This window comes from Nannospalax galili, unplaced genomic scaffold (assembly GCF_000622305.1).
Source record: "Nannospalax galili isolate Female #2095 unplaced genomic scaffold, S.galili_v1.0 scaffold77, whole genome shotgun sequence".
Lineage (NCBI taxonomy): Eukaryota > Metazoa > Chordata > Mammalia > Rodentia > Spalacidae > Nannospalax > Nannospalax galili.
Genome location: NW_008341457.1, coordinates 1445313 through 1457202, shown reverse-complemented (window position 1 = coordinate 1457202; position 11890 = coordinate 1445313). Strand labels below are relative to the sequence as shown.

At 53.9% G+C, this 11890-nt stretch overlaps 1 protein-coding gene across 3 annotated transcripts in view; it reads left to right on the top strand.

The window, feature by feature from the left end:
- Positions 1-11890, top strand: part of Kdm4b (lysine demethylase 4B) — an 89419-nt gene that overhangs the window by 9389 nt on the left and 68140 nt on the right. For 2 of the 3 annotated variants that reach the window (XM_029565321.1, XM_008836964.2), the window contains exon 2: positions 5968-6066. The exons of the other annotated variant lie outside the window; for it this stretch is intronic. The gene's annotated coding sequence lies outside the window, so the exon portion shown is untranslated. The remainder of the gene's footprint in view (positions 1-5967; positions 6067-11890) is intronic. 3 annotated transcript variants of the gene reach the window in all.

Here is an 11890-nt window from a genome sequence, read left to right as displayed (position 1 = left end):
ACAGTAAATATTAAATCACTCATAGACAAGGTCTCATAAAGCTTTGAAAGGTTTTGTCCATTTTTATTAATTATTTGCTCCATAGATCCTTCTTGGGGACCATAGCATGGGTATGAGGCATTAATTTGGTTAGCTCATTACCATTTTCAGTTATCCCTTTGTATTCTTTTATTCTTGATACACTTACAGGTGTTACCTCCAATTGCCTGATCCTGCACTGGGCTAAGGAGGCAGGGGCTTCTTCTGTTCCCACTGCACTTGTTGGCTCCCTGAGTCAGACAGGCTCTGGGTCTGCCTCCTGACTGCAGCCAAATCTGCCATCTTCCCATTGACCATACCAGGTTGCTGGGGGAGAAAGTGGTGGGAAAACTGGCTTCCACCCCTAGTATAGCCTTTATCAGAAGAGAAATGCATCTTATTTAATCGTTGGGGATTCTTAACCACCCCTTGTACAGTTGTTATCCTTCAAATGTCCTTTGTAAACTGTTCTTCTGGTTTTAAAGCCTTCCAGAAATGCCTTAGTACTGAATTTGGTTTTTTATCAGTTTTTTTTCTCTGGGGATTTGGGCTTGACATAAGTCTTGACACATTTGTCTTCGAGTAACCCAAGGGGACCATTTCCTCTGTCTGGTCTTTTTTTTTGGTCTTTTTGAGACAGGGTCTCCCTGTAGCCCCAGCTGTCCTGGAACTCACTATGTAGACCAGGCTGTCCTGAACTCATAAAGATCCACCCGCCTCTGCCTCCTGAGTGCTGGGATTAAAGGCGTGCGCCACCAGCTCGGTTGTCTGGTCTCTTCTATATCTCTTATAGGATGTTCTGTTATTTCACAGACACGTTTTACATGCTGATCAGAATCATTTAGATTTGCCAAAGCCTCTCTCACTTTACAAAGATCCTGTCCCATCACAGGGCTTAATAAAACCATTAAAGCCCCATACCATTCTCGAGGTCCCAGTTGAATTAAGTTTTCTTTCATATCTCCGGTGAACACAGTCTTATCTGGCCCAGTGAACTGGACATCACATATTGCTTTTCTCATACCTAGTTCTCTCAGTAATGCGTGCCCCTCCTTTGTAGTCCTCCAGCCCCTGCTAATCATGTTAGTATCCCGTGGTGACAACCATGTATCTTTAATGCCTTCAACCAGCCATCCCATTAAGGACTGCTCCCCCCTGCATTGGCCTAAGTTGAACAGCCTATATCGCAAGGATGGATGGGTGGTTACATAACTCAGCTGTGGAGCTTCTGAAGGACTTAGACTGATGTCATTTCTTCCCATGTCCCATACTCTCACAAGCCACGTGGCCAGGGGCTCTCTGCTTGCATGCTTGTAAGTTTTTCCTAGTTTTAACACTTCCAGCATGGAATATTTCCTAGCTATAGTACAGTTAGCTTATTTTTTCCTTTTTACTATTGTCTATCTTTTTCTCTGAGTCCTTGGACTTTACACAAGCCAAAGTGTCCTGCCTTTTTCTGTCTCCAGCTCGGTAACTGGGTCTGCCAGTCCAGCCTTTTCAGCTTCTCCTGCCTGGGGCACATCTTTTATGATGCAAAGTGGCCACTCTCTTTCTCCAGGTACTTCCTTTGAGTTTAGAGAAGGTAAAAGATTTTCTAACCTTTGCGTAACTTTTAACAAATCTTCACATACCAGCAACATATCCCCACATTTACAACATAGCTGTGGCCCCTGCTTCTGCATGGCTGGCCTCTTTTTAGTAGCCCATTGCAAACACCACATCAGCGCTGCCATTAGCGCTCTACTAAAACTCATCCTCAGTTTTGTCATATCCTGCCAACTACGCCAATTCTGTGGCCCGAAATCTCTCTGGGTCTCCTGCGTGATCAGACAAACCATATAATATATTTTATATGAGTTTATTAACTTACAAAGGAATGAGTACCCAGTGCCTAGCCCCGCGCCACCACCACTCAGAGCCTGCCTTATCAGACCTTGCCATGCCCATAGCCCTGCATTCGCCTACACCTCCGGGGCCAGTGATCTTGCCCCAGGTCCACAGGGAGTCAGTCTATTCTGCCTTTGAGTTGCTGCACTGGCTGCAAGTTTCCTACACCATCACGCTCTACTGGCGGTTCCTGGCTTCCTTCCCAAGATGGCTCCCAGCTTCCCTTCCTACTTCTGGCTCATGTCAGGCCCCGCCCACTGGAGGAACCAGCCAATCAGGAGACACAGGACCTCACTGATTTATGCTAGACTGGCTGACAGTGAACCCTAGGCCTCCCCAGGCTGGGGTTATGAGCGCATACCAACACACATGGCTTTTTCCTTGGTTGCTGGGGATGGAACTCAGGTCCCCATGTTCTCGGGTCAGGCAATGCACCTGCCAGGCCAGGCTTGTTTGTAAGTTGGCATAACCAACATGCTGTTCCATGTGCTGTTCTGTGTAGTGCCACAGCATGGCTCAGCAGTCAGAACCTAGCTGCAGCCAGCAATACAGTCAGAATGTTGTCATCACCCCAGAGCCCCACCCATCACCCTGCCCATCCCTTCCTCCTGGCCTGTCTCCCAGGATTTGTCCACTGTGGGCATTTTGGATACGGTGTTGTATCCAGAGCTTCAAAGCTGGTACCAAGGTGGAGACCTCCCGTCCCTATGTCCCCTGGGCCTTTAGATCCCCACCTGTGTGGGAGTTGCCCAGTGTTCAGCGCAGTAGGGCTGCATAGGTTTGTAGCTGAGGCATGTGAAACTAGCTGCACATGTCATGATGTCTGCTGTGATAGCTCTTGGAACACGTCCCTGTCACATTACACAGAGTGCTGTTTTGTGCCTGTCTTCTCCATTGTCCACTCCCACTGCAGTGTGGGACACTTGCAATATAGTTTGACTTGTGGTTTCACCGTGTAGCCTGGGCTGGCCTCGCTCTGTAGCCAGGGCTGGCCTAGAAACCCCAATCGTCCTTCCTGCCTCAGGTTCCTGAGCATTGGGCCAGGCCTGCCCCCGTCTCCCTCCACCCTGTACTGGTTTGAATCTGTCCTGGCCCTTCCAGCTGTTGAATTGGTTGCTGTGCATTGTCTTGAGTCCCTTAAGACAGTGGAGCTTGGGCTGATTTCTGGGGTTCCCACCCCCTCTGGTCATCAGTGTTTCCTATTCCCAAGTCAGGACGTTCCCTGATATTGCTGGCAGTGCAGGTGTCCCTTGGGATGCTGTTGTGTGGTCACCTTCGTGCTGCCCTTTACTGTCCACTTTGCCCCCTTACCTGGTTCATCACCTTGATTTTTGCTGAGCTGTTGTACATCATGAAGTGTCATGTTCCTCAAGGCTTCTGCGTCTGTGACCTGCTTAGCGAGGTGACGTGGTGCACAGCCTACGTCCTCCTCCTGGCTTCTCTTTTCTACACGTGGTCTCCACCTTGTTTGTCGTGGTCTTACTGAACGGAAGCTCCATTTGTACCACCAGCATATCTCTGCCCCTCATGCTGGTCCAGCAGGCCAGGGATTTGAACTTGGGTCCTCTGGCTTGCAGCTCTCTGCTCTGAGTATCTCCCCGGGCCTGTTATTTTATACAAATTCAGAGCGAGCCAATATTGCCAGGATCATGTGGGCGGCTCCCAAGTGTCTTGGCCCCTTCAGGCTCTGGTCCCTGCCTCAACCCTCTTAGGTAGCTGTGGTGGTGCTGGGCCCTCAGGCTGGGATGTCCCTATTCAGAGCAGCCTTCCTGATTGTGGCAGAGAAGGGAGCCCGGGTCCCGGTGGCCTCAGTAGCTGCACTTCTGTGCTGGGAGCAGTTGCTCAGCTTGGGTCCCAGATGAGGCGGGAGAATCAGACTGTGTTCCTGGAGTGTGGGTGGGAACCCCCATCTGACATGTCCTAACTGGGGCATTACTAGTGTCACTGCTTGCTAAAGTAGCTACAGTGTCCAGAGGGGGCTTACACCCCCTCATGCCTCTTAGTACTTCTTATCTGGGCTCACACTGCTCAGAGGAGCACCACTTAGAGAGCTGGACCAGGTAGCTGTCTGCCATGGAGCTGTTGGCGGCCCTTAGACACTCTTAAGGATTGGGAGATTAGTGTGCACACAGACGCATAACAATACCTAGTTGCTGCACCAACTATGACATAAATGTCAGTATAGCTACATGCAGCTGGTCCTGCATCGATACACTTACCTGTCTATTCATCCACCTTTTTGTTCATCTGCCTCCCATAACCTCTCCACCCATCTAACCAATATATCCATCCACCCATCCACCTACCCACCCATCCATCCACCCCTCAATCTACCCATCCACCCACTCCATCCATCCACTCACCCATCCACCCCTCCATCCATCCACTCACCCATCCACCCCTCCATCCATCCACTCACCCATCCACCCCTCCATCCATCCACTCACCCATCCACCCCTCCATCCATCCACCCTGAAGGGAAGAACTGAGTTCCACAGGGCAAGGCAGGGGATGTGCTTGCCTTCGTTGGGTGACTCTGGGCAGTGATCACCAGTGTTGGTCCCTAGCCTCTTAGACTCTTAGCTCATGGAGGTGGCCTGAGGGCTGTATGAGAGTCTCACACATGACACAGGGACACAGGATCCCACTGAGACCCTGGCTAAGCCTAGAGCCAGAAGCCCCTTACTGGGTCAGAGAGCACTCACATGCTTGAGCTCTCTGTCCTGTGGCTGCGCCTACAAGTGCCCATGACTGATGACCCTTAACCATAGTATGATTTTAATGGGCCTGAGATGGCAGTCTGACATGCCATGGCATCACTGGCCTCCACTCCAGACAGGGCAGGTCTCTCCTGGAGGTTCCAGGGAGCTCTGTGTTCACTGTCCCAGCATCCAGAGGCCCTGCATCCCTTGGCTCATGGCCCCTTCCTCCTTTTCTGCCTTTCACCCTTCTGCTTCTGGCTTAGGACCCCGTGGTGACACTGGCCTGGGTGATCCAGGATGTCCCCAGCTCAGGGTGCTCAGCGTGAGCCAATCTCAAGGGACCCGTGTGTAGTTCAGGTGCTATGCCATGGGTTATGGGAATCAGGATGTGCATATGTGCGCTGTCACCTCCTGTCCCAGCTGTATTAGGGATGGATCCAGTCTTGCCTCTGTGGGACTAGGGAGTGGCAGGCTTTGCATAACTGAGGTGAGGAGTAGCTGGGGAGAGAAAGGGTGCAGCTCCCACCCCAAATCCTTGTGGGGTGGTCCTGAAACCCAGACTGTCTCAGAGTACACTAGGTTCAAATGGGCTGCTAGGGACTTTGTGTGCTGGGAGGGTGACTGAGACCCACATTATTTAAACCCAGAGGATCCTGGAGGTGACCAAGGACTTGAAGCTGGGGCCCCAGGGTCCAGGTTCCCTGACAGGAGCCTGTGCACACCTGGGTCCCAGGGCCTTCGTCAGGAAGGGCTAGGCATCTGGGCAGTGGCCAAGGCAGGCAGGGGGCTGTAATGCAAGTGAGGAGGCACAGGCTGGCTGTCACAGGCCTGCTTACGAGATCCTGGAGCCACAGGAAAGCTTAGCATTCTGTCCTGCCTCATGTCCCCAGGCTGTCAGCATTTGAGTCCATGTCTCCATGCCATAGCGTCACTCCCATCCTGTGCGCTCTGTGCATCGGGGAGTGGATGGAGTGGCCTGCTGGTTGGCCATAGGTCTTTGCACCTTTGAGAGACCAGCCAGCTTTGGAAGATGCCAAACCTTGTTTGTTTTTTGAGGCCAAGTCTCATGTAGCCCAGGCTGGCTTCTAACTCACTATATAGCCAAGTCTGGCCTCAAATTCCTAATCCTCCCACCTCTACCTCTTGAAAGCTGGGATGATAGGCGATTACCACCACACCTGGCTGTACTGGTTGGAAGTCTTGCTAGCTGTCTGCTTCTGGCTTCCAGACACTTGTCTGCCATCACGTGACTGATCCTGGTATATATGCTCCTGAGAAGCATAGGGGTGGACAGCTGAGTGGGGCAGCCGTGAGGGCCTGGAGCCTACAGCACAGGGACAGCTTTCATCTGCACCTGCAGGGGTCACTGTTGCTGGAAGAGGTGAAGGAAAGAAGCCTTGTGCGTCCTCAGCTACCTGGAACCTTCTGGAACCTCCTGGGACCTCCTGGGACCTCCCAGGTAAGGAAAGCACTGGGCCCCTCCTGGCCACACAGGCCAAGGCACTGGGCTTCCTGGGTGGCTGGTCTGGATCTGTCCTGGGGTCCACTGAGGTCTGCCTAGGCCTGCCTTCCTTCCTGCCACAGCCAGAAGTGGGGACCAGGCACTGGCTGGGGTCTCTAACCACAGAGGTAACTTTGTTTTAAAATTTATTTTTACTTTTTAAAATATTTATTTATTAGCCAGGTGTGGTGGCACATGTCTTTAATCCCAGCACTCGGGAGGCAGAAGCAGGTGGATCTCTGTGAGTTCAAGGCCAGCCTGGTCTACATAGTGAGTTCCTCTGCCTCCTGAGTGCTGGGATTAAAGGCGTGTGCCACCATGCCTGGCTCTGTTTTTTTTTTTTTTAATTTTATTTTATGTGTACGCATGTATTGCCTGCATGTAGGTAAGTGCACCTGTGTCGTGCAATGGCCACGGAGGTCAGAAGAGGCTGTGGGATTCCCCTGGGACTGGAGTTACGGACAGTTGTTAGCTGCCATGTGGGTGCTGGGATTCGAACCCGGGTCATCTGCAAGAACAACCAGTGTTCTTAACTGCTGAGCCATCTCTCCAGCCCCCCGGCTCTTACTTCTTTTTGAGACAGGGTCTCTGTAGCCCCAGCTGGCCAGGAACTCGCTATGTAGACCAGGCTGGCCTTGCTCTCACAGGGATCCTCTGCCTCTGCCTCCCTTTGCTGAGATGACAGGTGTGTGCCACTGTGCCCAACAGCTTTTGAATTGCCTTAAAAATAGTGGACACTGCTGGGCGTGGTGGTGCACGCCTTTAATCCCAGCACTCAGGAGGCAGATGCAGGAGGATTTCTTGAGTTCAAGGCCAGCCCAGTCCATATAGTGAGTTCCAGGACAGCTGGGGCTACAGGGAAACGCTGTCTCAAAAAGACCAAAAACAAAGAAGAGTGACATGCAGAAGGAGGTTAAGGGGTAGATTTTCCTGGGGCTGCAGTGAAACTAGGGCCTTGTCCCTGCTGGGTGAGTGCTCGGTACTGAGTGACCCTGTGCCAAGTTCATGTTAATGATGCTGTGTCTCAGACATCTGCTGTCGTGTAGAGGAGGCTCTGTACACTGTCCCCTAGCCTCTGAGCATGACTGGTCTCTGAAGATGCCCTCTTGCAGCCTAGCCAGGGACTTCTGTCCTAAGGGGTATCAGGGCCATGCTGGACCTGTCCTAAGGAGTGTCAAGGCTGTGTTGGACCTGTCCTAGGTATGGTGATTCTCAGTGGCCAGGTCCTCAGGACGGACAAGGGGCTGAGCTTGGCGGGCCCCACATGCTGCCTGGTCTATAAGGGGAGGTTTTTGGTGAGCAGTCAGTCATTTGCTTAGTGATCCACTTCCCTTCCCGCTCCCCCAGGAGTGTGCAGCTCACAGAGTGGTGCCGCTGTCACCATTGGGTACTTCCAGAATATTCCATCATCCCCAAAGGAAGCCTTATGCCCATGAGCAGTCACTGTGTCCACTTCCCAGCACCCATGAGCCCACTTCCTGTCTGTGGATTCACCTGTTCAGACATTTCCTGTCATGGAGTCCCACACTATGAGGCTTGCTGTGTCTGCATCTCATTGAGCATTGTGTCCTTGAGGTCCCTCCACACTGTGGTGCATGTCAGGTACATCCCTGTTCAGGGCTGTGTGGTATTCTAGTGTGTGGAGGGACCACACTGTCTATCATCCTTCTGTGGACACTGGGCTATTTTGACTGTTGTGCACCTCATGTTCTGGCTCTGTGGACATGCGTGGGGTTCTCCGGCAGGTGGCAGCAGTGGCTTTGGGTCTTTTGAGGTGCCTTCCAGCAGCCACCCTGCTTCCTATTCCTGGCGGCCAGGGTGGCCATTGGCTTTGAGGCGACTCCTTGGAGCCATGACCTTGCCCCTTTTTCGGGCAGTGGCCACTCGGAGCAGCATGTTTCTAGAGGCACTTTGGACCTTCTGTGGCTGTGGAGCCATGGTCTGAGCTCCCATCCCTCTTGATCTGGGCTCTGGTGATGCCCCAGCTGGCCTTGAAGGATGCTTGGTGTAGGCCTGCCCGACCTGGTGCTGCCCATGCTACTGGTCACTGACCTTGGGACTCTGGCTTGTAGCTCCTGATCCTGTGCCCCGTGCCCAGCCAATCTCAGGAAATGAATACCAAGGTCCGAGCTGCCTGCCAGAGCCCACCTGTGGGGTGATGTGTGCAGGCAGCTGGGCCAGGGACCGCTCAGTCTCAGCCCTATGGGCTGTCCTGTGCCTTCATCCTGTGACCAGTGACCTGTAATTGTCAGTCCTAATCTCAATTTCTAGAAAGCGCTGTGTGCAAGAGCTGGGGCTCGCAATTCATCTGGCCCCAGGGGTAGCGGACAGCCGAAGGCCCTGGTGAGAGGGTGGGGACATTCCATAAAGATGGCAAGTCACCACCAGAGCCACATTCCCACATCCCTACTGCCATCCACATCCGCACTCTGCAGCTGGAAGTCACTTCACCTCACATGGCAGAGGACCCAAGATGGGCCCTACCCCCCACCCCCCAGGTAGTGTCACCACAGGGTTCTCAGAGGGAGGCAGAGAGTGAGAGGCAGGAAGGTGCTGTCTCTGGAAAGGAGGAAGGGGCCATGAGGCAAGGGTTGTGGGGCCTCCAGACCCTAGAAGATGGCAGGGAGGCCTCTGAGGGGACCATAGCCCAGGAGATGCCCTGGGATAGGGGCTTCAGGCCTCCACATGATTTATAGCACAGGTGCCCAAGGCCTTGATTCCTTCCTGCCTTTTGGGCCTCCTGTCCCTGAGGTCACTGTGGGTCTTCAGGCTGCCCACTGTCTCTTGGGGCCCCGATGAACTCCACTCAGTAGCTCTTTCCTGGGTCACCCAGCCTCTGCCTCTGCTCCCTGTGACCTTGCCATCCTGCAGAGGTTGCCAGACTGAACATGGTATCCCAGGCATCTCCCTCTGTGCCCACGCTCTGTGCTCCCACTGCCTGACCCACCCGGCCCAGGTGGCATGTGGCATGCTTCGTGCTCTCAGTGGAGCAGGGGAAGCAGAGTATGTTCCAGAGACAAACTGTTCTTATCCTCCACCTGCTTCTAGTCATGGAACCCACTTACTTCCTCCTGTTGTTTTCTGGAGACGCTGGGGCACCCTAATGGGCCATGTGACAAGGGGACCCTGGCGAGCACCCTGTGTTGTGTCTCCTCTGTTCCATTCCCTGTGCAAACTGAGCTATGGTGGCCCAGGCCATGGCCAGCTGGGACTCAGGAGGGAGTTCCGAGTGTTACCCGATGGCAGGGACAGGGACCCTTCCGCACAAGAAGGCTTGGGAGACCTCTGCCTGCAGTACCATTGTCAGGACACACCAGTCTCCCCTTGTCCTGTTTTCTGAGGACATTGTTCATGGTGGGGAGCCTGTGTGTGTCCCACTAAGGATGGGGGGACACTAAGGACTGAGAGGACACTACTGATGGAGGGACATTAAGAATTGAGGGGACACTAAGGACAGAGGGATGCTAAGGACTGAGAGGAACACTAAGGATGGGTAGCTAAGGATGGGGATGCTAAGGTTGGGGACACTAAGGATGGGGAGCGCTAAGGATGGGGACGCTAAGGTTGGGGACACTAAGGATGGGGAGCGCTAAGGATGGGGACGCTAAGGTTGGGGACACTAAGGATGGGGAGCGCTAAGGATGGGGAGCACTGAGGATGGGGAGCACTAAGGATGGGGAGCATTAAGGATGGGGAGCTAAGGATGGTGAGCACTAAGGTGGGGAGCACTGAGGATGGGGGGCACTAAGGATGGGGGGCACTAAGGATGGGGAGCACTAAGGATGGGGAGCACTAAGGATGGGGAGCACTAAGGATGGGGAGCTAAGGACTGAGGGGACACTGAGGACTGGGGGACACTGAGGACTGGGGACACTGAGGACTGGGGGACACTGAGGACTGGGGGGTCACAGAGGACTAGGGTGACACTGAGGACTGGGGGGACACTAAAAACGGGCCTAGGGGAGACACTTAATTTAGAGCCCACTGATACTGGGTAGAGCCCGTGTTTCCCTGTGACAGCCAGCAGGTGGCAGCAGGTCCCCTGCTGGAGTCTTATGGGAGCTTTCAGTTGGGGTAGTGGACACATAGCCCAGTCCTCGGGTCAGGCAGGCCCAGAAGTCCCAGGATGCAGGCTCATCACAGGTGGGGACATGTTCTATCCCAGGGACTGGTCTCAAGGACACCTCCAGTGGCTGCTGTGACTAGTGGCAGCAGACCTGGTGGCCTTGGGGTCACAGGGGATTCTGGAAGGGGCATCAGATGCACAGTGCATCCATGGGGTGGGAACCTGTGTGTCCTTGGCAGCAGCTGGCTCATTCTGGGGGACCCTTGGAGACTTATCTGGCCACTTGTCCAGCTTCAGGTGGCCCTTGGCTCATAGCCCTATTGGTAACCCTGTGAAAACCCTGTACCCAGGTACCCAAATTGGTCTCCACCTTGATCCTCCATCTACAATGTCCTCCTGTTCAATGTGGGCCACCCACAGCTGCAGTTTTAGGGTCCTGAGGAGTGGGTCCCCCACAGCCTCTCCCCATCTACTGCACTCTTGGGAAGGGCCCATTGTCCTACCCCAGGCCCCACTTGTGGCAGCCTGCAGGGTCACCATGTCCCTCACCACAGCCTGACTGTCTGGCCCCACCTTTGCCCTCCAAGACTGGCATCTGTGGGACCCAAATCCAGCAAAGCCACAGGCCCTTGACCTTGGGTGAGCACGGCTATGAGGATGGGTGGTGGCATGGAGCAGTGGCCATGTCCTGGAGGTCCTGGCCTGGAATGTTTTGTCCTTCCCACCTGGGGACTTGCACTTATACCCTCACTACCCCCTCCCCCATAACAACTGGTCATCTCCCCGCTTCTGACTATGGAGCCCCCAGCGTCCTTGGCCTATGTACCACACAAGCCACTCAAGTGATGTGCACCTCGGCCCCCAACCCTGCCCTACCTGGTGCCTGTGCAGACCCAAGAGCCCATCCTCCTGTCTGGAGTTTCTGCAGGCCTGGCAGATTGGTGGCCACAGCCTGTTGGAGCGGTGACTCTTGTGTGGCACTTCTCTGTGGCTCTGACAATTCCTAAGACCATGTGGCACCAGTGTCGCCTGTCTACTCCATCTGTTCTGCCCGGGGTGGGGCATGGCCGTTTAGACCTGACCTGTTTTCAGTCAGGCAGTCTTTGTCCTGTCAGGCCCCACGGCTTTTGTTGGTGGCCTTAGGACCTGTGAATCTTTCTGTGAAGAGTGAAGTCTGAGAAGGTCCTCTGTCTCCCCCACTTCTGGTAAACTGAAAGGTGGGTCCTGGCTGGTTAGCCAGGTTCCCTAGTTTTTGGTGCTGGGGTGGAAGGCAGACCTATGTGCTGGGCACACATTCACCCAAGTTGCATCTTGTCCTAGTTTGTTTCTCCATTGCCGTGACAAAACATTCTGACCAATACCAACTTGGGGAGGAAAGGGTTTATTTGGCTTACATCTCCAGGGTCACAGTTCATCAGGGAGCCCAAGGTAGGAACTTGGGGCAGGAACCTGGAAGCAGGAGCTGGAGCACAGGGCATGGAGGAATGCTGCTTACTGGCTCGCTCCCCTGGCCCCTGCTCAGCCTGCTTTCTTATGCAACACAGGCCCACCAGCCCAGGGGTGGCATCACCCACAGTGGGCTGGGCCCTCCCACATCACTCAACAATCAAGAAGATGCCCCACAGACAAGGTCACAGGCCAGTCCTATGAAGGCAATTCCCCAATTGAGGCTCCCTCAACCCAGGTATGTCAAGTTGACACTAAAGCTATCCAGCA